The sequence below is a fragment of the Mastigoproctus giganteus genome, chromosome 14 (genome assembly GCF_048544385.1).
Source record: "Mastigoproctus giganteus isolate SK-2022 chromosome 14, ASM4854438v1, whole genome shotgun sequence".
In the NCBI taxonomy this organism is placed as follows: domain Eukaryota; kingdom Metazoa; phylum Arthropoda; class Arachnida; order Uropygi; family Thelyphonidae; genus Mastigoproctus; species Mastigoproctus giganteus.
This window is the reverse complement of record NC_143588.1, coordinates 89,911,310-89,936,963: the sequence shown is the minus strand read 5'-3', so window position 1 is coordinate 89,936,963 and position 25,654 is coordinate 89,911,310. Positions and strand designations below refer to the sequence as shown.

The 25,654-nt window shown below is 40.6% G+C and overlaps 1 protein-coding gene across 2 annotated transcripts in view; it reads left to right on the top strand.

Annotated features, from left to right (window-relative positions):
* The first annotated feature begins 7,648 nt into the window (after positions 1-7,648).
* The window catches only part of LOC150075335 (inactive rhomboid protein 1-like), a 332,829-nt gene continuing 314,823 nt past the window's right edge, over positions 7,649-25,654 (top strand). For both annotated transcript variants that reach the window (XM_090389103.1, XM_090389102.1), the window contains exon 1: positions 7,649-7,918. The gene's annotated coding sequence lies outside the window, so the exon portion shown is untranslated. The remainder of the gene's footprint in view (positions 7,919-25,654) is intronic.

Below are 25,654 nucleotides of genomic sequence, written 5' to 3'. Positions count from 1 at the left end.
ACATTTTACTCCCCAAATTCCAGTTCTGCTTAACTTATCTCTGTGTGACACCACTTCTCACTTATCCCGAAAATATCTGCTTTTGAAGTTTTCACCAACACCTGAAATTCATCAAATTTATTTACCAAACTCCTCGCATTGGTGTGCACACAAGTATATATGCACCTGTTTCTATTCTTAGCTACCCTAACACAGCCCATGTATTTACTTGTTATGTAATGACTCACAACAGTCTCTGGAATCCCCTCCTCCATCTTGTTTTCCAGGCTGCTGCTCATTCTTCTAGTAGCAGTGCAATGATCACTTTCTCCTCTGCCAGCCGCTAGTGTTTAGCTTTTATTCCGTGTATTCCCCCAATCTAGCAGTTTTCCTAACTTTTCCTCGATAGCATCAGCAAATATTCTTGCACCTACCCTTTGTATTTATGTGTATCCCATCCCTGTAGAAGCAGTCTCTCCTGTTAACACGCCAAACCAGGCTGAGAAAAATTCTACCCTTTGAGTACAATTTTTCGACTTGATCGACAAAGATCTCCTCATATACTCCTTTCTATCGTGTCCGGATAGAATTGCAGATATTTCAAATTCAACCCTAACTTCCGGCTTTTTTTCAACACTGACCTGTACTTGTTAAGTAATTCTGCCGGGCTCCTACTCTTAATATCCTTAGTGCCATCGTGTACAACAATATCATCTTTTGTGCCCTTAAAAGATGATATATACACTGCAACTTCAACAACGTTTGCCGTGGCAGACATACCCTGGTCCTGTTCCACTTATCTTTTTTGTAAAATGTGTTCCCCATTTCTCCTTACAATAGAGTCACCAATAATGAGAACAACTAGTTCCTTTTGGACCAGTCCATTCTGCCTTGGGAGGGTTGCCGCTGTGTTACGTGATGTTCAAGTGCAAGCTTTGGCATTGATGTGGGCAGATGAGGGCTTGATGGGCCCTCAATTTAAATCCTTTTGCGGCATTCACCGTGTCCTTCAAAATCTCATATAGGCCCATAACAACGCTGATTTAGTACCTGATTTCCTCACACTCCTTACATCGTGCACACACAAAGACATCTTCCTTGGCAATATCTTGTCCCATCTTGTTCAAGCAAGCAGTGCATTTTAAATGGCTGTGATTAAGAAGACAATCGTCTCCCTCAGTTTTTCCCTGAGCCACAGTGCGCCGAACAGTTTGAGCCTTTTGCTTTGCTGCTCTGGTGTGAATCATGATTTCTATTCAATTTGAAATAAAATTTCAATTCAACCTATAACCCTAAACAGGGGCCACCTTCTCTATCGGTCCCTTTCTTCTTTTTCTACCTTCCAGCCTTCCTTCTCCCCACTCAAATCTGTCTACCTTCACAACGCACAGCCCCACATGTCAAAATTGTAACTACACCAAAATTGCTTGCCCGACCCTTTTCGGCCAGAAATAAAACTCATCCAGCGTACAATCCATTCTCGCTCTTAAGGCAAATCTCTGTGACCAAACAAAGCACCAACAGCGATTAAAGCAATGTTTTTTTTTTTTTCTTTTTTTTTTTTTATAGATCCTAGCCATTGAAACCTGAGGAAAGTAGGTGGTAGGACCTGCCAGATTCTTTACTGGTAACACCTGGCTAGCCTCCTCGTGGCGCGGTATGGGCAACATCGTGTCCCATCAGGGGCCCGATGGCCAATAAGCCAGATGAACAATGGGCACAACAGACTACACTATACACGATCCACACACTTTAAATCTCTGGCTTGACAGAGTACTGTCACTCGATACAGAGAACCCCGCGGAGATGGGAGAAATCCCAGGAGCCGCAAGATCCAAATACAGATATATATATATATATATATGTATGTATTTCAGTATGGAATATTATCTGTGAATTACGTTATATGACTTTCTTATCTCCTATTAAATTATATGTATTAGTTTATAATGTTACATTAAAGATGAGGGAATCTGCGCGGTAGCACATCGTCGCCGTCTTCGTCACACCGAGTGGAAAAGTCCCGAGTTCGAATCCCGTCGATGACGCGAGGAAATTTAATGAGCATTTTCACTCCTTCCAGATTTTGTCGGTGTCAGGCGTAGATACAAAGGTTTTTAGCCAGAAACTTGAATCCAGCAAAGAACAGGCAACTCGACCAGAGAACACATGCAATTTACAGATACAATATAAGGGTTTATGTAACGAATTAAGGGTGACCCTAGTATAATAATAAAAATAAAATAAAGAGGCTGGAGCGAACGGAGGTCTCACTACTCTCCAGTTCTAGACAGAGCAGCACCACCTGCAGATTTCATCAGAGAAGACTAACTCCATTCTACTAAAATCAACATTGCAAGCCACCAGACTCCCTCCCTCCCCAAATAAAAATTCAACAAAAAACCATAAAACTTTTTTTCACAACTGAAATACGAGTAATAGACAAAAACCTATCTTTCACCCCATTCTTGATCCATCTTCATCAACGTAGGAACCTATAGCGCCATGGTTAACAAATTTTTTCGGCGAGACTGAGTCTTGAAACGGCAAAAATTATCCCTTTATCACAAAGTAGTCTTTGTACCAATCATCACCTATGTGGAGGAGCCTGGTTTCCTAAAGCGTTAACTGTAGTAAATAAAAGAAAATTAGAAAAAAATCCAGCGTACAATCCTACAATCTATCACTAGAGCTTGCTACATTGACAGCCCGCATGCTTTACCCTCGGACCTTGAGGTCGTCAAATGTGGATTACTGCATAATCTCTCCAAGGGTAGATTCCTCACCTATATTGAGTTCACTACTAATCCTGCAAACAGCTCAAGAGTTGAAAAAAAAACGGACTACCATTCACCTCCAAAAGACTTGGCAGTAGAGATGGGATCAAGAAAGAAAGGGATTCATCACAAAAAAATTCATACCAGCAATCTCAAGAATCTTCCCGGATCTTCCTAGATGGTTCTTTTTACCGGACACGGGTCTTTCTTTTTACCGGACACGGGTCTTTCAGAGCAAAAGTGGTGGAGTTCAAGATTGTGGAGGATCCAAACTGCCGCTGTGGCTCCCTTGAGACTTGGCAGCATCTGCTCTACCACTGCGACATCAATGAAGGCCTCAGATGCATCCTCATGACGAGAATCCATTACCTCCTCAAGCACATGGAACACCTTGTTCTAGACACTGTGGAAGAATTCTGAGCCAAGGACTTATTTCAAGACAGAAAACCCTATTTAGGACGTTAGAACGCTGGTTATAGAGACATACCCTGTCATCGAAACCAACCCGGAGATATGGCTCCTCTGTCCACCGGACTGCCAAAATAAAGTCACCATTACCACGGACGGGACCTACGTCCCATGTTTAACTTTCCTACCGGATTCGACACTGGATCTGACAGTGATCATCGACGAAAACATATTGCAGCTCCTCTGTCAACACGCTATTTGGCGATCCGAACAGGGTACTCAAACCTGGTTCCCTCTAAATCCCGATCCCGAGGCAGGGGCATGAGATGGGTTTCTGGCTTCTTCTCCCTCCTCCTCCTCTCTTTTATCTGGTGGTGTTCGTCCCCACTAACATTCTGGAGTAACCTTCCATTTTATACCTATCCTCCCAGTCTTCAGTCTTTTCCCCTACTCGAACCTATCCAACCTACCGTGCACGCACCTTACCTAAATTTAACTTAACTTTAACTAATGTCTAAATTTAACTCTATACCTTAACTGAAACTAATTCGCCTTTAACTTTACTTTCAACGCTAAATTTTTTTTAATAGCCCCTTGACACAGAAATCTTCGAAAATTTGGTGGCAGGGACTGCCAGAGTAAATAAGCGTCCCTCTGCTGCCTGACCTGCCTCCTCGGAGCAAAGTGTGGGCAACGGGGCCCAACGGCAAACAGGTCAGAAGAACAACATAACATGACATTACATGACGCAATACTACACTTTTTGAAAACCTCTGGCCTTTACAGAGTTCTGTGTTACACAAACAGTGTACACAACTTGGAGATGGAGAACCCCTGGGGCCGTTAGACAAAACATTTTACACTTTATGGAAGCAGTTTTAGGGGACAGCAATTATTATAATAAGAGCTGGCCAAAGTCGCTGAAATGCTCAACCGAAACAGGCTTTCTACCTTCTGATTGAATAGTGGTCTGTTCTGGTTGACCAGAACAGACCACTATCTGCGCCTTAATCCCAAAAACCGGGAACACTACTTACTGGAAGATGAAGCCTCATATATAGCGTTCACCAAGTTTGCCCAGAACCTGTATGCTAGACGCTTGACCATTCTTCTGCCTGCAAACTTCGAATAGATGTGTCAAACAAAGCTTCTCAGAGATCCCCAACCAGATGTCAGGTTTGACTGCTTGATCCTTCATGCAAGACAAAACTGGAACTCTTATGAGAAGTGAGAAAACTCCACTTCCCAGAACATTGACTACCGGACGGGACAACAGTCCCATGAATGACTCCCAACTGTGACATTTTGCACAACCTGTTCAGCCAAACCAACATTGGATCGCCTCTGCTGGGCCTTAAGTTTTTCTGGATGGTGCGCACCTGACCCTGCGGTCTGGTTTGCTCCCACCCATGCACACAGGCCACATTTGCAACCTGAGCCAGCTCTCTTGTCTGGCTCACTGTCTCACCTCTTCCTGGCAGGTGGGAAGGGGACAGTAAACTGTCCCCTCCCCACCCTGCCACCCTATTTCTTCCCTCTGGTGGGGAACGGGCATGCCCCACTGTAAACTGGAGTTGCCTTCCCTTTCGGCTCCATATTTCTGTCTATTTGCCCCCCAGTCTTCAGCCTTCACCCCGCTCTATCTGATAGCAACGTAAACACGGTCCACACAATCTAAAATCACCAATCTAAATTAATTTTGCCCAACATTTTGGACTTCTAGCGTCCCCGCGACGCGTACGCGATTTTTATTTATTTATTTATTTTTTTTAATTTTTAAGGTCCTAGCCACTGAAATCTTAGGAAATTAGGTGGCAGGACCTGCCAGAGTGAACTATATACTAGTGAGTACCTGGTCTGCCTCCACGGGGCTAAAGTGGACAACTTCGGGCCTCAGTAGGGTCTGGCGGCTAAATGACCAGATGAACAACGGTACAAGGCATCAAATATATACAAAGTCCATACACTTTTAAATCTCTGGCTTTTCCGGTCAACTGGTTCACCCACAATGTAAACTACGCGGAGATGGGGGAAACCCCTGGTGCCGCTTAACCCTAAACACACTTTACACTTTATCTGACTCTAACAGCAATATCAAGCCTTACGATGTCCTATCATCAGTTGTCTCTTGAGGTTTCTGTGGCAACAGGTAAAAACATTTCTAACCGGACTGTGTTAAGAAGGCTCAATTCAAGTGGACTCTACTCAAGGAAGCCAGTGGTTTGTATCTCCTTAACCTCCACGCCACCGCAGACCTCGTCGATACTCGTGCCATGAACATGTGAGAAACTCTGACAAATGGGATACAGTTCTATTCTTTGATGAGTCCCGTTTTAGCCTACAGACTAGAGAAATTATTTCATCTGGAGACAACAAGGAATTCAGTGTCATCCTTCCAACGTCAGGCAAAGGGACATTTACTGTGGAGGCAATATTCTCCTGTGGGGTGGAATAATGATGAACGGCCGCACCCCTCTTTATGTTTTTGATAGGGATACCGTAACTGAGCTGAGGTACCTAGAACAGATCCTCAAATCCTGTGTGCGACTTTTTAAGGGCCACCATATCAAATATGGCCCAGCTTCGTCGCAAAGTTGCGTAAGTTATACCACGTGACCAATTAGTTTAACTTCTGTTCCGGGTAAAATAATGGAGTCGCTGGTTAAAGATGCATTGCAGGATCATCTAGACAAGACTGCAGCAATAATTCAGACACAGCATGGGTTTGTTAACGGAAAGTCTTGTCTGACAAATTTGATAGGATATTATGATGTGGTTACAAAGGAACTGGATGCAAAAAATAATTTTGATATTATATATTTGAATTTCAGGAAAGCTTTTGACACTGTTGCGCATGGAAGACTATTGTACAAATTGGAGCAGAATGGTATTATGGGTAAGTTGCTACAATGGATAAAAGGATGGTTAAGTGGGAGAAGACAGAGGGTGGTAATCAATGAGTGCTGCTCTTCTTGGACTAATGTTATTAGTGGAGTCCCACAGGGTTCGGTGTTGGGTCCACTGTTGTTTTGTATATTTATCAATGATATTGATGAAGGTATATCAGGCTTAATGTCGAAGTTCGCAGATGATACAAAGGTTGGCAGGGTTGTTAATGACAGTAATGGCAGTGTGCTACTGCAACAGGATCTAGATAATTTGGGCAGATGGGCTAAGAAGTGGCAACTGAAGTTTAACCTTGACAAATCCAAAGTACGGCATATGGGTAGAAGTAACCCCAGAGAAACGTACCAACTGTGTGGTACTACACTTAAGGTGGTAGAAAATGAAAAAGAGCTGGGAGTAATTGTGCAGGCAGATATGAAGTTTTCTGAGCAATGCAGACAGGCTGCCAGGGCAGGTCATGCGGTTTTGTGAATGATATATAGGAATTTTGCTAGCAGGGAAAGGAGGTGATTATCCCTCTGTATAAGGCAATGGTCAGGCCACGCCTTGAGTACTGCGTACAGGTCTGGAGGCCTCATTTTAGGCAGGATGTAGATTTGCTTGTGTGTGTACAGAGAAGGGCAACAAGATTGGTGAGGGGGGAATGAAGGGATCCTCTAACCAAGAGAGGCTTAAATTCTGCAAATTGGAACATCTGGAGACTAGGCACTTTGTGAGGCGATCTGATTGAGGTGTATAAGGCCTTGAATGGGTTGAGCATGCTGAATTCTGATGGGATCCTTCCACTTGTTCAGATTACGAACCTAAGGGGGCATAAATTCAAATTAAGAAAAGACAGATGTAGATTAGATGTGCGGAAATTTGCCTTTAGCCAGCGGGTGGTTAATTGCTGGAACAAACTTCCATCTGTTGTTGTGGAAGTTGATAGGTTGAATAAATTTAAGGAGGAACTGGACAGGCATTTGGAGGGAATGGTGTGATTTTTTTTTTTTTTTTTTTTTGGCTGATGCTGCATAAGCTCATAGATTTGCTTTCTTGCATCACATGCCACTACTACTGCTACTACTACGTTTTCGACACGTACTATTAATTTTTTCGAGCAGTGGATTTATTGCGTTTAGCATCTAGCTAAAAGATGCAGAACGAATATTTAGTACGGGGATGATTCTGCAATACAATCTCCCTTTCTCTATGCTTTCTAAGTCTGCATTGAGTCAGTGTGTAGTTTTTATTTTAGCTTCCATCTCAGAAATGTAGGCCAAATTTTAGTAATCGCGATGCACTGTTTCATTTATAATTGTTAAATGCTAAAATGGCAGTGCAAAACAAACTAAAAGAATTCTAAGCCTATCTATTGATTCTGTTTGTTATTTGTTTTCCTCATTCCTTGAAGACTAATTTTAGTGTAAAAAACAAAAACTTTGAGAACCAATGGTTCAAATTGACCACTCTGAAATGTTAGCGTGACTTCGAAATGCGGTCTCCACGGGAGTGCGCTGTGTACTCATTTTTCTGTTAGTGACAGTGAATCAGTTCCGAATAAGATTTTAAGGGATGTCGACATTATGAGTTTTTGGTATTGTTGTGAATTCAATTAGTGTGTTTTTCAAAGTGCTGTATTGTAAATCTAATGTCATTAGCAACGTTTTTTGAGTTAAAATGCTTACCGTTAGTGCTTCCGAAACATACAGATAGACCTTGTAAGATGAACGTCTGTGTATAGTGCCAGATATTGGCTATTGCCTTTCCTGTTATTTTCGTTGTCTGCCTGGTGAGGGTTACTGTAAGCTGGCCAAGTGTGTCTGTTGGTGTTGCATTAGTGTTTGTTTACGAATTTTTAGTTGAAGGTAAGTCGCTGTTTTCAATTAAAATTCATGGGTTTTCTTTCAAGCTGTATTCAGAATGAATGCAAGAAAACAATAATAAAAAACATAGGTGGCTGAGTTCTTCCTATATCAACATAATGTACTATCATAATATGATCTTATATTTTGACAAGTGTCTTAGTAGACTTTTGTACAGGAATGTATTTATCATCGTCGACGAATTTATTTGGAAATAAACTGATTGCATAAATGAAAACATCGATGATGGCAGTGCAAATATGTTAAATTACGCCAGTAATTCTACATGTTAATTTGACTTGCTTTTTTTAGATTTGACCTGAATTTTTATTTTAATAAAAGAATAAATCCATTAAATAGCGAGCAGTTTTCTTATTCGATGTTACCAGATCAATCATTTTCTCCTGATGGTGTAGTTTTATCTCAACATTTTTTGGTTTGCACAATTTACACGTTATATACCTGAATTTGTTGAAATGGAATTATATTGGCTTTCACGCATCATTTTAGAACTTTCAAATTACTACGAGTTTTTTGTGTTCTTTTAGACCAGAAATTTATCATTCTAAATAGGTAAGATAATTAAATAAAATAAATCCATGAATCATATTTGGTACATGCTTTTAACTTAAGAATACACAGTCTTTGTTAAAGTATGTTGCTGAAGTTCAAGTTCTTCAAAGTTGCCAATATTTAAAAAAAAAATCTTATCCAGCAGTTGGTATATTTGTGATAAAACTCCATCCAGATATGCTGGTCATATCAACATCTTAATTTGAGGGATGCAAACTATTATATGATGTGTTGTGCAAGAATAGCAGTCAGAATTTAGTAAGACAGGTTATTAACGGACTTGGAGAAAATGTAGACAGGCAGTCACATATTTTTATTTTGTGTCCACATGGGGAAAGTAAAGGACAAAAGGTTTTGAATGCATTCAGCAAAGTCAAAATAGTATACACATTATACAAGGCATGTCCAGAAAGTAGACTCAATGCATGCAGCATCCTTATATGTGTTAGTTAATACTATGTGTAATACAAATATTATTAGTTAACGCTGTAATACAGTATCATTAGTTAACATGTGTAACACATGCAGCATTAGCTAACACACACACAGTGTACTGGTTTTGTTAATGTGAATGCAATGAGTTGCTCAATACATGTTGAGCATGCCTCTTGAAATCGTGCCAGACGTGAGATTCGCTCTGTTTTCAGATTTTTTACAAAATGTTCTGGCTTCCAATGTTTATAGGTTGTTAGTAGAGACCATTGATATCAAGTGGGCCTATTCAGAGAATTTTAATTAGTATTAGTAGTAGCAAATTATGCAAAAAAGCAAGCTTATACAGCATCAGCCAAAAAAAAAAAAAAAAAACCCTTCCCATATCATTTATCAATCCGATCCAATAGGTTGTCTACTTCTTCCTTGAAATTATTCAAGCAATCCACTACCACAACAACAGATGGAATTTGGTCCAGCAATCAGCCACCTGTTGGCTAAAGACAAACTTCTGCACCTCTATTCTGCAACCATCTTCAATTTGAATTTATGCTGCCTTGTGTGTAGCCTGAGCAAGAGGAAGAACCTCACCAGCATTGAGTTTGCTCAATCCATTCAAAGCCTTAAACACCTCAATCAAATCACCTCACAGGTGCCTAGTTTCCAGATGGTACAATTTGCAGAACTAAAGCCTTTTTTGGCAAGATCATCTTTGTTCCCTCACCAATCTCATTGCCCTTCCCTGTATCTGTTCCAGGAGCTCTACATCCTTCCTAAAATGAAGCCGCCAGACCTGTATGCAGTACTCAAGTATGTGGCCTGACCATTGCCTTATACAATGGGATAATCAGCTCCTTATCCCTGCTGTCAAAATTCTTGTATGTCACTGACAAAACCCATGAAATGTCCTGGCAGCCTGACTGCACAGTTACCACCAGGTCTTTTTCCTTTTCCATTACCCTGAGTGTAGTAAAACATGGTATGTTACTCTGGGATTACTGCTAATCATATACAGTACTTTGCATTTGTCAATGTTAAACTTCAGTTGTCATTTCTGAACCCATCTGTCTAATTTTCCTAGATCTTATTGCAGTAGCTCACCCTGCAAAGCTTTGTATCATCTGCAAACTTAGACATTAAGCCTCTTATATCTTCATTAGTAACATTAATAAATATTGAAAACGGGCCCAGTAATGAGTGCTAGGTAACTCCACTAAAAATATTAGTCCACGAAAAGCAGTGCCCATTGATAACCACTCTGTCTTCTCCCATTCAACCAACCCTTTATCCATAGCAGTAACTTGTCATTAATGTCTCATTGCCCCAGTTTGTACAAAAGTATCTCATTGCTCTAGTATGTGCAAAAGTATCAATTAGCCTTCCTGATGATGCTGCATTACCTCTTTAACCAGTGACTCCATTATTTTCCTGGGGATAGACTTAAAGCTGACAGGTCTAATTACTCATGTCACCTTTTGATTCCCCTTTGTGAATCGGGAATATATTTGCACATCTCCAGCCCATAGGGACCTCCCCTGAATCCATGGATGTTCTAATAATTATGACTAAGAGTTTGCTTACCTCCTTTGCTGCCTCCCTTAATATGGATAGACACCATCCACTCCTGGTGCCTTTTTATGTTTAACATCAACAACTTCTGTTCTGGTATCCTTTCAGTTATAACAAAATCATTTAGTTCTCTGTTACAGTTTTATAAATTTCTGGCATCCCCATTCCCTAACAAATTCCTCTTATGAATGCAAAATACCCACTCAATTTTTCAGCAACCCAAGCAGGATCACCAACAGTTAACCCATTGATATCAAGTGGGCCAGTATCATTCAACCCTTTCCTTCTACTGTTAATATAAGTAAAGAAGTGTTGCTGCTTTTCTTTGCATTGTTTGCCAGAGGCTTCTCTTAATCTTTCTTAGCTTGTTTAACCTTCTTTGTGACTTGATTACAGACTAGTTTATATTTACCATAAGCTTCTGTATCGCTTGATAATTTATATGCATCCAATGCATTTTTCTTCTCTACCACAAGTCTCATTAGTTCATCTGACATCCATTATGGCCTAAACCTTGAACAGTATTTCTTAGTTGGTATGGAAAGCATAGTAGGCTTCAAAGATTAATGAATTCCTTGAACGCTTCCCATTTAGAATTTGTTGATATTAACATCATCAGTTGGTCCCACTGTATAGAATTTAAAAACTGTCTGAGATCACTGTAGTCACCCTTAAGAAAGCAAGTCTTTCCCTTACCCTTAAGAGTAGTTATGTCTTTAATTAAATTTTGTATTCGTACAATGTGATCGATGCCACACAGTGGGTCTTTTACCAGCAGATTCTTAATGCATGAATAATCATTGCTCATAATCAGATCAAGAATATTACTCTCCCTTGTTGCCTCTCTAATATGTTGCTATAGAAAACAGTCATACAATAAATCCAGAAGTCTTACTAGTATGTGAATGACCAACCCACAAGTTCCAGTCAATATCCGGAAAGTTAAAATCCTCCATTATATGACATTCTGATTTACTGGCCTACTCTATTTCTCTGTACAGTTGTTCGTTGTACTGAATAGAGTCATCATGCCTATAATACACTGTTATCCTCATTTTTGCTTTCCCAGTGCTTATGTAATACCAAACTGATCCAACGTTCCACTCGCCACACATGCCTTAGATTTTATGTGATTCTTAACTAAGGGCATAATCCCTCCCATCCTATCCTGTGTGTCCTTTCTGTACACAATGTACTCACTATATTCAAATTCTTCATCCTTGATATGAGATTGAGACCACATCTCTGATGTCCCCATAATGGGTCCATTTGATGACTTGACCAGCACTTCAAATTCATCAAATTTATTTACTATGCTCCTAGGATTTGTGTACATGTAAGTATACATTCACTTGTTCTTACTCTTAGTTACTCTAACACAGCCTATGTATTTTCTTGTTCCACAACTCACGTCAGGCCTTAAAATCCCTAACACTTTGAGTTCCAGGCTGTGCATGTTCCAATAGAAGCAATGCAAGAATTGTTGCTTTCACCTCTGCCTGTGGCTGTTAATCTGTTAGTCTATGTATCCTCTCCAAGTTAGCAGTTTTCTGAATCACCTAACAATGTTTTGATAGTATTGGCAAATATTCTTGTGCTCTTTCTATTTGAGTTTATTACATTCCTTCAGAAACTGTTTCTCCTATTAACAAGCATAGACCACATTGAGAAAAACTCTTCCCCATGAGCCTTGCACAATCTCTCCAGAGCCAAATTGATTGACAAGGATCTCCCCACACACTCCCTCCTATCATGTCTAGGCAGAATTGCAGACAGTTTCAATTTTAATCCTTACAACTTTTTCTCAACAGTTTCCTGTACTTATTAAGTAAGTCCGCAGTTCTCCTACTCTTAATGTCATTTGTGCTTAGTAATGACATTCAGTGGAAGTACAACAAAGCACCTTTTGTGTGCTCTTAAAACATGAAAACTGCTCTACAATATCATCTACTTTTGTCCTTGGCAGATATATCTTGGTCCTATTACACTTATCCTTCTTGCACAATACATTTCCCTGACTGTAGAGTCACCGACAGTAACTACCTCTTCTGAGATCAGTGCATTCTGCCTTGGGGATTGCTGCTGCTGCTGTGTTGTCTGATGCACAAGTATGAGCCTAGGCATTTGAGTTGCTGCTGGGAGCTTGATGGGTCCCCATTTTAATTCTTTCAAGTGGATCCACTCTACTCTTCAAGCTCTCATAAATGCCCATCAATGCTCAATTAGCATTTGATTTTTTCACACTGTATGCAATAAACACACACACACACACACACACACACACACACACACACACACACACACACACACACACACACACAAAGATGTCCCCCTTGGCTGTATTATGTTCTGTTCCCAAAAGTCTGCAAACATTGCACAAGTAGTATAACTTGGGCTGTGATTTGTAGGAGAATTTCTTTCAGTTTTTCTCCGATCCACATCACTCCTGCTACTTTGAGCCCATAGTTTTGCACTAAACTAATATACTTAAATGTAGTAATAACACTACTTTATTCACCAGATATACAGCAATAATATGTATCTCGCTATTTCATAATGTGCATACCTGTGCCCATGTACATTTCCCAAGAGCCCATAGTCACGTTCCTTTGTGGTGTACAGGAGCTGAAATGGAACATTTTATGGAACAGAATGCTTTCTAATAAAATGTTATTTTTAATAATCAAGTTTGTATATGACATTACCAATGTGTGTGTGTGAGAAACCAGAATGCTGCACTCTTGACCTCCCATTTCCATAGGTCCATATGGGCTGAGAAGAGGTTTAACATTGATAAATGCAAATACTGCATATGAGCAGTAGTAATCCCAGAATAATATACTAATTAGGTGCTACCACAGTAGGTGGTGGAGTAAATGTACAGTCCAACATGAAGTCCTCTGAGCAGTGCAAGAGAGGCTGCTAGAATAGCTCATAGGGTTCTGTCAGTGATATACAGGAACTTTGCCAGTAGGGAAAAAGAGGTGTGATTATCTCATTGTATAAAGCAATGGTAAGACCACATCTTGACTACTGCATACAGGTCTGGAAGCCTCATTTTAAGGAAGGAAGATGTGGATCTCTTGGAATGAGTGCACAGAAGAGCACCAGATTAGTCAAGAACACAAAAGGGTACTCTTGCCACAAAAGACTATTTCTGCAAATTGCAGTGCTTGGAAACTAGGCACTCGAGGAGACCTGATTGAAGTGTTTAGGGTTTGAAATGGACAGAGTAAAATTGATGGTTTCTTGCTCTTTCTTGGACAAACACACATACACGGACATAAACAATGGCTACAGGAAAAACGTGCAAACATTGTTTTCAGCAAGAGAGTTGTTGATTGTTGGAACAAATCTGATGTTATTAAAGCAGGTAGTTTGAATAAATTTAAGGAAGAAATAGACATTATTAGAGGGGATAGACAGATGAAGTGGTTTGGCTGATGCTGTGTAAATTTGCTTCCTTGCATCATTTATCAATACTCACAAATAATAATTTACTCATTTTTGTCCTTACCAAATGATGTTCACTATTGATTTTAGGTATCAAAAAATTTAAAAAGTATCATTGTCATTATTACTTGTTTGGGTAATGATACTGTGTTTTTTGGATTACTGGTGGTTGATTTGGACTACTTGCAGGTAACACTTTGATGCTACTTCACTTATTAGGGATCAGGTGCTCAATTATTCACTGAATATAACCTTAGCTGCCGACTTTCCACATTTATGACAGAGAATTTTTTTGACTCGATTTGACCCCCTTCTCTATTTCACAGTTGTAACAGTTCGTAACAGTTTCTTCTGGCGTTGTGTTTTTTTTTTTTTTTTTTTTTTCTTCTTTTTTGCAATAAAATATAAAACTACTTTAAAATAAGCAGTGCAGAATTTGAATTTGGGGAATACAATGTGTACAGAAAGTTAGACAGGACAGGAAGGGAGGAGGGTTATGCTGTTAGTTAAGAAACACAAAGTGCATCTAATTGATGTTGGTGGATAATGTAGTGTCGAGTCTGGCGTGAAATAAGCACTGGGAAAGGAAACATGAGAGTAGGTGTGTGTTATAGACCCAGTGACTGATGAATACAATGAACAGTTGTGCAGAGAAATAGTGGACCAGTAAATCAGAGTGCCTTATAATGGGGGATTTTAATTTCCCAGAGATTGACTGGAATTTGTGGGTTGGTCACTCACACACTAGCCAGGCTTTTGTGGATTTATTGGATGACTGTTTTCTAAAGCAGCATGTTCGGGAGGCAACTAGAGGGAGTAATACTCTTGATCTGATTATCAGTAGTGATCCTTCATGCATTTAAGAATCCACAGATAAGGGAACCACTAGGTGGCAGTGATCACAGTGTGCTGAAGTGGGATTTACTCAAAAGAGGTAACCACCATCAGGAGTAAAGGGAAGGGTTTCTGCTTTTGTAAAGGTGACTATGGGGGGGGGGATATACACAGACTAAAAGCTTAACAGTGGTCACAGGCAGAGGCAAAAGTGATTCTTGCACTGCTTCTGTTAGAATGAGCAACAGCCTGGAAAGCAACTTAATGGAGATTTCCAAGACTGCTGGGAGTCATAGTGGAATAACTAAATACATGGGCTGAGTTAGGATAACTAAGAGTAGGAACAGGTGCATGTATATTTGCGTGTACACCAATGCTAGGAGTATAGTTAATAAATTTGATGATCTTGAAGTGCTAGTCAAGACATCAAAGGCAGATATTGTTGGGATATCAGAGACGTGGTGTTGCATAGATATAAGCAGTGCAGAATTGGAATTTGGGGAGTACGATGTGTACAGGAAGGGAGGAGGAGGAGTTATGCTGGTGGAGGAGGAGTTATAGGAAACACAAAATCTAAGAAAGTGCATCCAATTGATGTTAGTGGACAATGCAGTGTTGAGACTTTTTGGTGTGAAATAAGTACTGGGAAAGGAAAAAGGAGAGTAGGTGTGTGTTATAGGCCCAGTAACTGATGAATACAATGAACAATTGTGCAGAGAAATAGTGGGCCAGTAAATGTCTTATAACGGGGGATTTTAACTTTCCAGATATTAACTGGAACTTGTAATTTGGTCACTCGCACACTAGCAAGACTTGTCAATTTATTGGATGACTGTTTTCTACAGCAGCATGTTCGAGAGACAACCAGAGGAAGTAATACTCTTGATCTGATTGTCAGCAGTGATTCTTCATGTATTAAGAATTTGCAGGGTGACAGCGATCACAATGTACTGACGTGGGAATTACTTAAAGATGTAACTACCATCAAGGCTAAAGGGAAGGGCTTTTGCTTTTGTAAAGGTGACTACAGAAGTCTCAGACAGTTTTTAAATTCTATACAGTGGAATCAACTGAGGATGTTACCAACATTGAATTCTACCTGGGACTTAATTTTGGAGGCTACTAGACTTTTCATACCAACTAAGAAATATTGTTCAAGATATAGGCCTAAATGGATGTCAGATGAATTAATCAGGCTCATGGCAGAGAAGAATGTATGGGATGCATATAAAGTATCAGGTGACAAAGAAGCCTATGGCAGTTATAAACTAGTCTGTAATAAAGTCACAAAGGAGGTTAGGCAGGCAAAAGCAGATTACGATAAAACTTTGCCAAAGGATGCAAAGAAAAACAGCAAAGAGTTCTTTACTTATGTAAACTCTAGAAGGAAAGGGATGAATCAGATTGGACCACTTAACCTAGATGGGATGATTGATGATCATGCTCAGGTAGCTGATAAACTGAATGAGTATTTTGCATCTACATTCACACATGAGGAATTATTCAATGAGAGGAATGCTAGAAGTTTATCAAATGCTAACAGGGAGCTAAGTGATTTTGTAATAACTGAGAACAAAGTGGAAGAGAATTTTTTTTTTTTTTTTTTTTTTATGTGAACCCCAAAAACGAGAGGTATTAGAACATATAGTACTTAGTACCGTGCTTGGGTTGGAGGTTGAGAAGACGAAAGAAGATATTTGTTGACCTTGGACTTGAACTTCTGTAGATTGTAATTTTCAGGAAATACGTATGAAGGAAGGTTGTTCCAGAAAACGGCAGTTGAATGAATAAATGAGGAAGATGAAAAGTTGGTTCTGTGGGTTTGAAGTTGGACAGTAAATGGATGTTGGCTGGTGGCAGCACGTGTTCGGACTGTTTTGAAAGAGAGAGTGGGAATTATAGAAGCCAATTCAGAAGAACAGTGCCCATGGAAGTATCTGTAGAAGAGGCATGCAGCAGAAACAGTACGTCTATGAGAAAGTGAGTGGAGAGACTCTGTTAGAGATGAATCATTAATTAACCTAACTGCCCTCTTCTGAATGGAATCAAGAAGCCTGAGAGAGGTTTTGGGGGCACCACCCCAGATGTGGGAACACTATTCCATGGCAGGGCGGATTTGCGATTTATACAGAGTGAGCAGCTGTTTGGAAGAAAAGTAACGCCGAGAGCAAAAGAGAAAACCAAGTTTTTTAGATGCAGAGGAAGCAGTATTTGTAATGTGCTTGTGCCAAGAGAGATTAGAAGTCAGGATAATCCCCAAAAGAGATATATCATTTTGCCTAGAAATCGGAGTGTCCCTAAAGATAAGCATAGGAGCAGAAGAATCCTTTTTGAGAGATATAAGACAAGACTGAGTTTTAGAAGGGTTGAAATCAACTAAGTTTTCTTTGCCCCACTGGAGAATTACCTGAAGATCGGCATTTAAGGAATTGGTAGCAGATTTTCGAGAAGTTGAAGCTGATTGAGCAGGACAAGGTTTCTCAAAATGGAAAGTGGAATGCAATGTGCTGTCATTGGCAAAACTATGGTAGGATTGCCAGTCAATGGAAGAAGGTCATTAATATACAAGAGGAAAAGAGTGGGGGAAAGAACTGAACCTTGGGGGACACCGGCATTAGTGAGAAGTTAGAAGACAGAGAGCCATCTACCATCACCCTCAGTGAGCGATCAGAGATAAAACTGGATAACCAATTACTAAAAACAGTTGGCAAACCATAAGATGGGAGCTTGTTTAGAAAACCTTTATGCCAAACACGATCAAAAGCCTTTGAGATGTCAAGAGCAACTTGTGTTTCACCGAAATTTTCCATCGAACTAGTCTATAAATGGGTAACATAAGCCAGAATATCACCAGTGGATCGACACTGACGGAATCCATACTGGCGATCGTTGATCAGACAGGAGGTTTCTAGGTAGTTTAAGAGTTGGTGGTTAATTTGATTTCTCCATTACTTTAGAAAGAGTAGACGTAATTGGATGGGAGGGATTTGTCACCCTTTTTAGGAACTGCCTGGATATGAGCAAATTTCCAAGCAGAAGGAAAAACACCTTTGGAATAAGAAAGTGAAAAAAGGCGGCAAAGAATAGGCGTAAGTTCAGGAGCACAGGTTTTGAGAACAAGTGGAGAAATATCATCAGGACCTGGAGCTTTCTTAGCATCAAGATTCATCAAAATCCTTCTGATATCCTTTTGACGGAAGACCACAGGAGGCATTGAATGCAGCGTGTTGGGAATGGTGGTAGGTGTTTTACCAAGATCATTAATACATGAGCTGAAAGAAAAATGGGATGCTAGCAGGTCAGCTTTATCCTTGGTTCAAGTGACAACAGAACCATCTGGTTTGAACAGAGGTGGGAGCAGAGACGGGCAAAAGTTGCGGCCAATAGCTTTCGCAAGAGACCAGAATGCTCGGCTACCATTAGGGCAAGAAGCAAGTTTTCTACTCTTAGCCTGTTCAAACTCCAGTTTGGACTGATTAATAACTGCTTTACAATTGTTGCGAGCTTTGGTGTAGGCAGAAAATGAAACTGAAGAATTAAAAACAAGCCAATTACGATATGCAACATTCTTCTTTTGAACAGCCTTAGCACATTTGTTGGAAAACCAAGGTTTAGATAAAGGACGAAATTTTAAAGTGGAGTGTGGGATAAAGGATTCAATTCCTGCAAGAATAATTTCACTAACACGATCTGAGCAAACGTTGACATTAGAAGTTTTGAAATAGTAATCCGACCAAGGAAAAGAAGAAAAGAAGTCTCGCAGGTCATCCCATTTTGCATTCTTGTAATGCCAAACAACACGAGGTTGGGAATAGCCATGAGATAAAGGTTTCATTGGAGAAGAGACAATCACCAAGTTGTGATCTGAAGTGCCTAAAGGACCTCTCACTTTGACCGTGTACTTAGAAGGGTTGTTTGTGAGAAAAAGATCAAGCGTATTGGCTGTATGATTAGGATTGTCCATTATTCTTGTAGGTAAATGAACAATCTGTGCTAGGTCATTAGTAATGGCAAAAGTCGCAGCATCTCGACCTGCTGGGTCGGTGTGACTAGAAAACGGAAGCCAACTGGAGTTGTGAACATTAAAATCACCAAGGAAAATTATCTCACTGTTAGGAAAGTTGGACTGGAGAAAGTCAAGTTGCAAAGAGAGGAAGTCAAAGAGCTCCAAGTGATTAGCGGAGTTGGGAGAACGGTAGAGACAACAGATGAATTTGACACAATGAGGTAGAGAGATTTTAAGCCAGAGAAGATCAAAGAGAGGAGATTCCAAATTGCCAAGTCTCTGACAGGGAAACATCAGAACGGACATATGCACAAGTACCACCTTTGAGGCGAAAGGAATCGTACAGCGAATAATTTGGGCATCTTAGATGAGCAGTAGTTGAATCAACTGATAACTGAGATTCTGTCAGAAAAAGTACATGGGGTTTGGCACACTGCAAGTGGAAATGGACATCGTTGAGATTAGAATTGAGACCACGTATATTTGTGAAATGAATTAGGAAGTCCTTGGGAGGTTTAGATCTTTTCGCAGATAAGCTTGCTCTATTAGTTTGACAATTCATGGTGTATTCAATAGTAAGAAAAAGTGGGTGGGACATGCTGTATGAAGTAATGAAATTTTTGGATATGGCGTACACGTGGTAAGAATATACCCAGATCCTTGACATAACGTGGCCTTGACAATGCTCCCTGCATACACACTACTCGGACTCCCTCCAGTCACTATCTGGCAGAGTAGAGGTAGCAAGATTATACAGTAGCTGATCCGGAAGCCTCCTAGAGAGTTACCAATAGGTTTGGTCCAGTGTACTAACTATCGGCCGGCCTGCGAACACCGTTTTAGAGCTGTACCCTCGAAATGTAAGCAATATTGGATCTTGCCACGACGTTCATCATAACCTCAAAAGTCATCAATCATACTGCATTATGAAAGAGAATGGGAAGGGTTGACCGGAACTTAGCACTAGAGACTAAACATGGGTTACACCACTTCAAGCCTCCAATAAGCAAAGTGGTGGTATTTCACCGGTTGATGAGAGTCATCTGCCACCTAGTACTGCCTGGTAACATAGAGGGGCGGCGTTCCTCCATGTGGTGTGGGCGCCACACCTCGACCCCTGCTTACGTTGGTTCACACCTGGGTGGTCACCCACCATGTACTTGTGCATGGAAGTTATACCCAGGATTACTAACAGTCCCACCATTGTGAAGATGCAAGCAGAGGATTTGGCTGTCACAGACTGTCCGGACTTTGCTGAAATTGGGTCCACTTGACTTGAGTGTCACCCGAATATCAGTTCCATCAGCGTTTTAGACTCCCAGGTAGCAAGTACAGCTTGTCTGGCATATCTGAAAGAATGCCTGTGACAACCTCAACCAGTTATATTAAAGGAGGCAGCAAAGGAAGTAAACAATCCTTTAGCCATAATTGTGACAGCTTCCTTGGACTCAGGGGAGGTCCCCATGGACTGGAGGTGTGCAAATGTATCACCAATTCACAAAGGGGGTTCAAAAGGTGACACAAGTAACTGTAGACTTGTTAGTTTAAATTGTGTTCCTGAGAAAATAATGGAATCACTGGTTAAATAAGCATTGCAGGATCATCTAGACAAGACTGCAGACATAGCATGGGTTTGTTAAAGGGAAGTCTTGTCTAACCAATTCATTTGGATACTATGATGTGGTCACAAAGGAACTGAATGCCAAAAATAATTTTGATATCATATACTTAGATTTCAGGAAACTTTTGATACTGTTGTACACGCAAGACTGCGTACAAATTTGAGTGGTATGGCATTAAGGGTAAGTTGCTACAATGAATAAAGGGATGGTTGAGTGGGAGATGACAGAGAGTGGTAATCAATGGACACTGCTCTTCGTGGACAAATGTTATTAGTGGAGTTCCTCAGGGTTCCTCAGGGATATTTATCAATGATATTTGATGAAGGTATATCAGGATTAATGTCCAAGTTTGCAGATGATACAAAGGTTGGCAGGGTTGTTAACGACAATAAAGACAGTATGCTACTCCAACTGGATCTAGATAATTTGGGAAAATGAGCTGAGAAGTGGCAACTGAAATTTAACATTGACAAATGCAAAGTACTGCATATGGGTAGCAATAACCAAAGAGAAACGTACCAACTGTGTGGTACTATATTCAGGTAAGTGGAAAGTGAAAAAGACCTGGGGGTAATTGTGCAGTCAAATATGAAGTTTGCTGAACAGTGCAGACTGGCTGGCAGGGCAAGTCATGGAGTCTTGCCAATGATATACAGGAATCTTGCTAGCAAGGAGGTGATTATCCTGTTATACAAGGCAATGGTCAGGCCATACCAGACCCGTACTGTGTACAGGTCCGGGGGCCTCATTTTATGAAGGATGTAGAGTTGCAAGAATGAGTACAAAGAAGGGTAACAAGATTGGTGACGGGAAGAAAGGGGTGCTCTTACCAAGAAAGGCTTAAGTTCTGCAAATTGTAGCACCTGAAGAGTAAGCACTTGTGAGGTGATGTGATTGAGATGTATAAGGCCTTGAATGGGTTGAGCAAGCTGAATGCTGATGGGATTCTTTCTCTTGCTCAGATTAAGAACCTGAGGGGGCACAGTTTCAAATTGAGCAAAGATAGTTGTAGAATTGATGTGTGGAAATTTGCCTCTAGCCAGCGGGTAGGTGATTGGTTTCCATCTTTTGTTATGCAAGCTAATAGCCTAAATAAATTTAAGGCTGAGCTGGACAGGCATTTGGAATGAATGGAGAGTGAAATAGGAGGTTGTTGGTTTTTTTTTTTTTTTTTTTGGCTGATGCTGCATAAGCTTGCTTTCTTGCATCGTATGCCTATGCAAATGCTAATACGGTGGTCTGAGACAGTATTTAAATTCTATACGGTTGGACCAACTGATGATGTTACCAACAGCAAATTCAAAATGGGAAGCATTCAAAGAATTAATCTTGGAAGCTGCTAGACTTTTCATACCAGTTAAGAAATATTGTTCAAGATTTTGGCCTAAATGGATGTATTAGACCTGTGGCAGAGAAGAAAAATGCATGGGATACATAAGTTAACAGGTGACACAGAAGCCTATGATAGATATAAGTTGGTGTGTAACCAAGTCACAAAGGAGGTTAGGCAGGCAAAGGCAGATCATGAGAAATCTTTGGTAAAGGATGCAAAGAAACACAGCAGAGTTCTTTACTTATGTAAACTCTAGAAGGAAGGGGATGAATCAGATTGGTCCACTTGATATCCACTCGATGGTTCAACTGTTGATGATCCTGCTCAGGTAGCTAACAAACTAAATGAATATTTTGCATCTACATTCACACGTGAGGAGTTATGTTAAATGCTATATAAGGCTTATTGTCCAAGTTTGCAGACGATACAAAGGTCGGCAGGGTTGTTAATGACACTAATGGCAGTACGCTGCTGCAACGGGATCTTGAAAAGTTGAGCAGATGGGCTGAGAGGTGGCAACTGAAGTTTAACATTGATGTAAAATACTACATATGGGAAGCAGTAACTCCAGAGTAACGTATCAACTGTGTGGTTCTACTGACAGTGGTAGAGAGTGAAAAGGACCTGTGGGTAATTGTTCAGGCATATATGAAGTTTTCTGAGCAGTGCAGACTGTCTGCAAGAGTAGCTCATGGTGTCTTGTCAATGATATATAGGAATTTTTCAAGCAGGGATAAGGAGGTGATTATCCCCTTGTATAAGGCAATGGTCAGGCCACACCTTGAGTACTGTATACAGGTCTGGAGGCCTCATTTTAAGAAGAATGTAGACCTGTTGGAATGAGTACAGAGAAGGGCAGCAAGATTAGTGAATGGAACAAAGGATTGCTCTTACGAAGAAAGGCTTAAGTTTTGAAAATTACAGTGTCTGGAGACTAGGCACCTGCGAGGTGATCTGATTGAGGTGTATAAAGCCTATGTATAAATATAGTGCAAGCGCATCAGAAATACATAGCTATATCTGAATAAATCAGGATATTAGTAAAACGGCATCGTTTTAAGTTATATCTCATATTGTGAATACCTTCACAACGAGTTGCCATGATATTGCACTACTTCAAATAAGTAATGCCTCACCTAAGGAGAAGACTGATGTTACTTATTCTCAGATGGATACCACCACCCAGACGGCACCGTTTCAGGGCTGTTTGGCCCTTCTTCGCTGGGTTGGTAGGTACCCGAGTGATGCAATGATGGCAAAACAGTTATGAAGTATAACTCCACAGTATGAGAGATGCCTGATGGTGTATCATGTATTTAGACTAAAGCGTTTAGGGCATAAGCCTCAAGCTATGGAGGAGTCTAGACTATGTATAAATATAGTGCAAGCACATCAGGCATCTCTCATATTATGGAGTTATACTTCATAACTATTTTGCCATCATTGCATCACTCAGGTACTTCCCCACCCACCAAAGAAGGGCCAAATAGCCCTGAAACTGTGCCATCTGGGTGGTGGTATCGATCTGAGAATAAGTAACACCAGTTGTGTTACTTATTCTCAGATCACCAACACTGAATCCTGAGGAACTCGACTAATAACATTAGTCCACGTTGAGCAGTGTCCATTGATTACCACTCTCTGTCTTCTGCCACTCAACCATCCCCTTATCCATAGCAGCAATATGCCTCCAATGCCGCACTGCTCCAATTTGTGCAGCAGTCTTCCATGTGCAACAGTATCAAAAGCCTTTCTAAGATCCAAATATATAATATCAAAGTTATTCCCTGCATCCAGTTCTTTTGTGACTACATTATAGTATCCAATCAAATTGGTCAGGCAAGACCTGCCCTTAACAAAACCATGCTGCGTCTGAGCTATAACTGAATTCTTGTCTAGATGATCCTGCAGTGCTTCTTTAACCAGTGCCTCCATTAATTTACCTGGAACAGAAGTTAAACTAACAGGTCTATAATTACTTGTGTCAGCCTTTGATCCTCCTTTGTGAATTGGGGTTACATTTGCACATCTCCAGTCTATGGGTACCTCCCCTGAGTCCAAAGAAGCTCTCATAATTATGGCTAAGGGTTTGCTTACTTCCTTTGCTGCCTCCTTTAATATAACTGGATAGATCCCATCCACCCCAGGTGCCTTAGCATTAGCATTAGTAGAGGCATATGATGCAAGAAAGCAAGCTTATTCAGCATCAGCCAAAAAAAAAAAAAAAAAAACCCTCTCCCATTTCACCCCTCCGTTCGTTCGAAATAACTGTCCAGTTGAGCTTTAATTTTGTTTAGGCTATCAACTTCAACAACAAGTGATGGAAGTCGGTTCCACCAACCAACCACCCACTGGCCAAAGGCAAATTTCCGCACATCTATCCGACATCCGTCCTTCCTCAATTTGAATTTATGCCCTCTGAGGTGATTATTCTGAGAAAGATGAAGAATCCCATTGGCATTGAGCATGCTCAAACCATTCAAAGCCTTATACACCTCTATCAGATCACCTCGCCGGTGCCTAGTCTCCAGACTCTGTAATTTGCAAAACTTAAGCCTTTCTTCGTAAGAGCAACCCTTTGTTCCATTTACTAATCTTGTTGCCCTTCTCTGTACCCGTTCCAGCAGCTCTACATCCTTCTTGAAATGAGGCCTCCAGACCTGTATACAGTACTCAAGATGTGGCCTAACCATTGCCTTATACAAGGGAATGATCACCTCCTTACCCTGCTAGAAAAATTCCTGTATATCATTGACAAGACACCATGAGCTACTCTTGCAGCTCGTCTGCACTGCTCAGAGAACTTCATATCTGCCTGCACAATTACCCCCAGGTCCTTTTCATTCTCCACCACTGTCAGTGTAGTACCGCAGAGTTGATACATTGCTCTAGGGTTACTGTTACCCATATGTAGTACTTTACATTTGTCAATGTTAAACTTCATTTGCCACCTCTCAGCCCATCTGTTCAACCTTTCCAGATCCTGTTGCAGCAGCATAGCGTCAGTAGTGTCCTTAACGACCCTGCCAACCTTTGTATCATCTGCAAACTTAGACATTAAACTTGATATCCCATCATCAATATCATTCATAAACACCGAAAACAACAATGGACCCAACACTGAACCTTGAGGAACTCCACTAATAACATTAGTCCACGTTGAGCAGTGTCCATTGATTACCACTCTCTGTCTTCTGCCACTCAACCATCCCCTTATCCATAGCAGCAATTTGCCTCCAATGCCGCACTGCTCCAATTTGTGCAGCAGTCTTCCATGTGCAACAGTATCAAAAGCCTTTCTAAGATCCAAATATATAATATCAAAGTTATTCCCTGCATCCAGTTCTTTTGTGACTACATCATAGTATCCAATCAAATTGGTCAGGCAAGACCTGCCCTTAACAAAACCATGCTGCGTCTGAGCTATAACTGAATTCTTGTCTAGATGATCCTGCAGTGCTTCTTTAACCAGTGCCTCCATTAATTTACCTGGAACTGAAGTTAAACTAACAGGTCTATAATTACTTGTGTCAGCCTTTGATCCTCCTTTGTGAATTGGGGTTACATTTGCACATCTCCAGTCTATGGGTACCTCCCCTGAGTCCAAAGAAGCTCTCATAATTATGGCTAGGGGTTTGCATACTTCCTTTGCTGCCTCCTTTAATATAACTGGATAGATCCCATCCACCCCAGGTGCCTTTTTTATGTTTATCCTCAACAATCTCTCCTCAACTTTCCTCTCACTTATTACAAAATCATCCAGCTCACTGCCAATGTTTACTTTACCTACATCATTCTCCTTCCTGAATAACTCCTCATGCGTGAATGTAGATGCAAAATACTCGTTTAGATTGTTAGCCACCTGAGCAGGATCCTCAACTGTTGAACCATCAATATCCAGTGGACCAATCTGATTC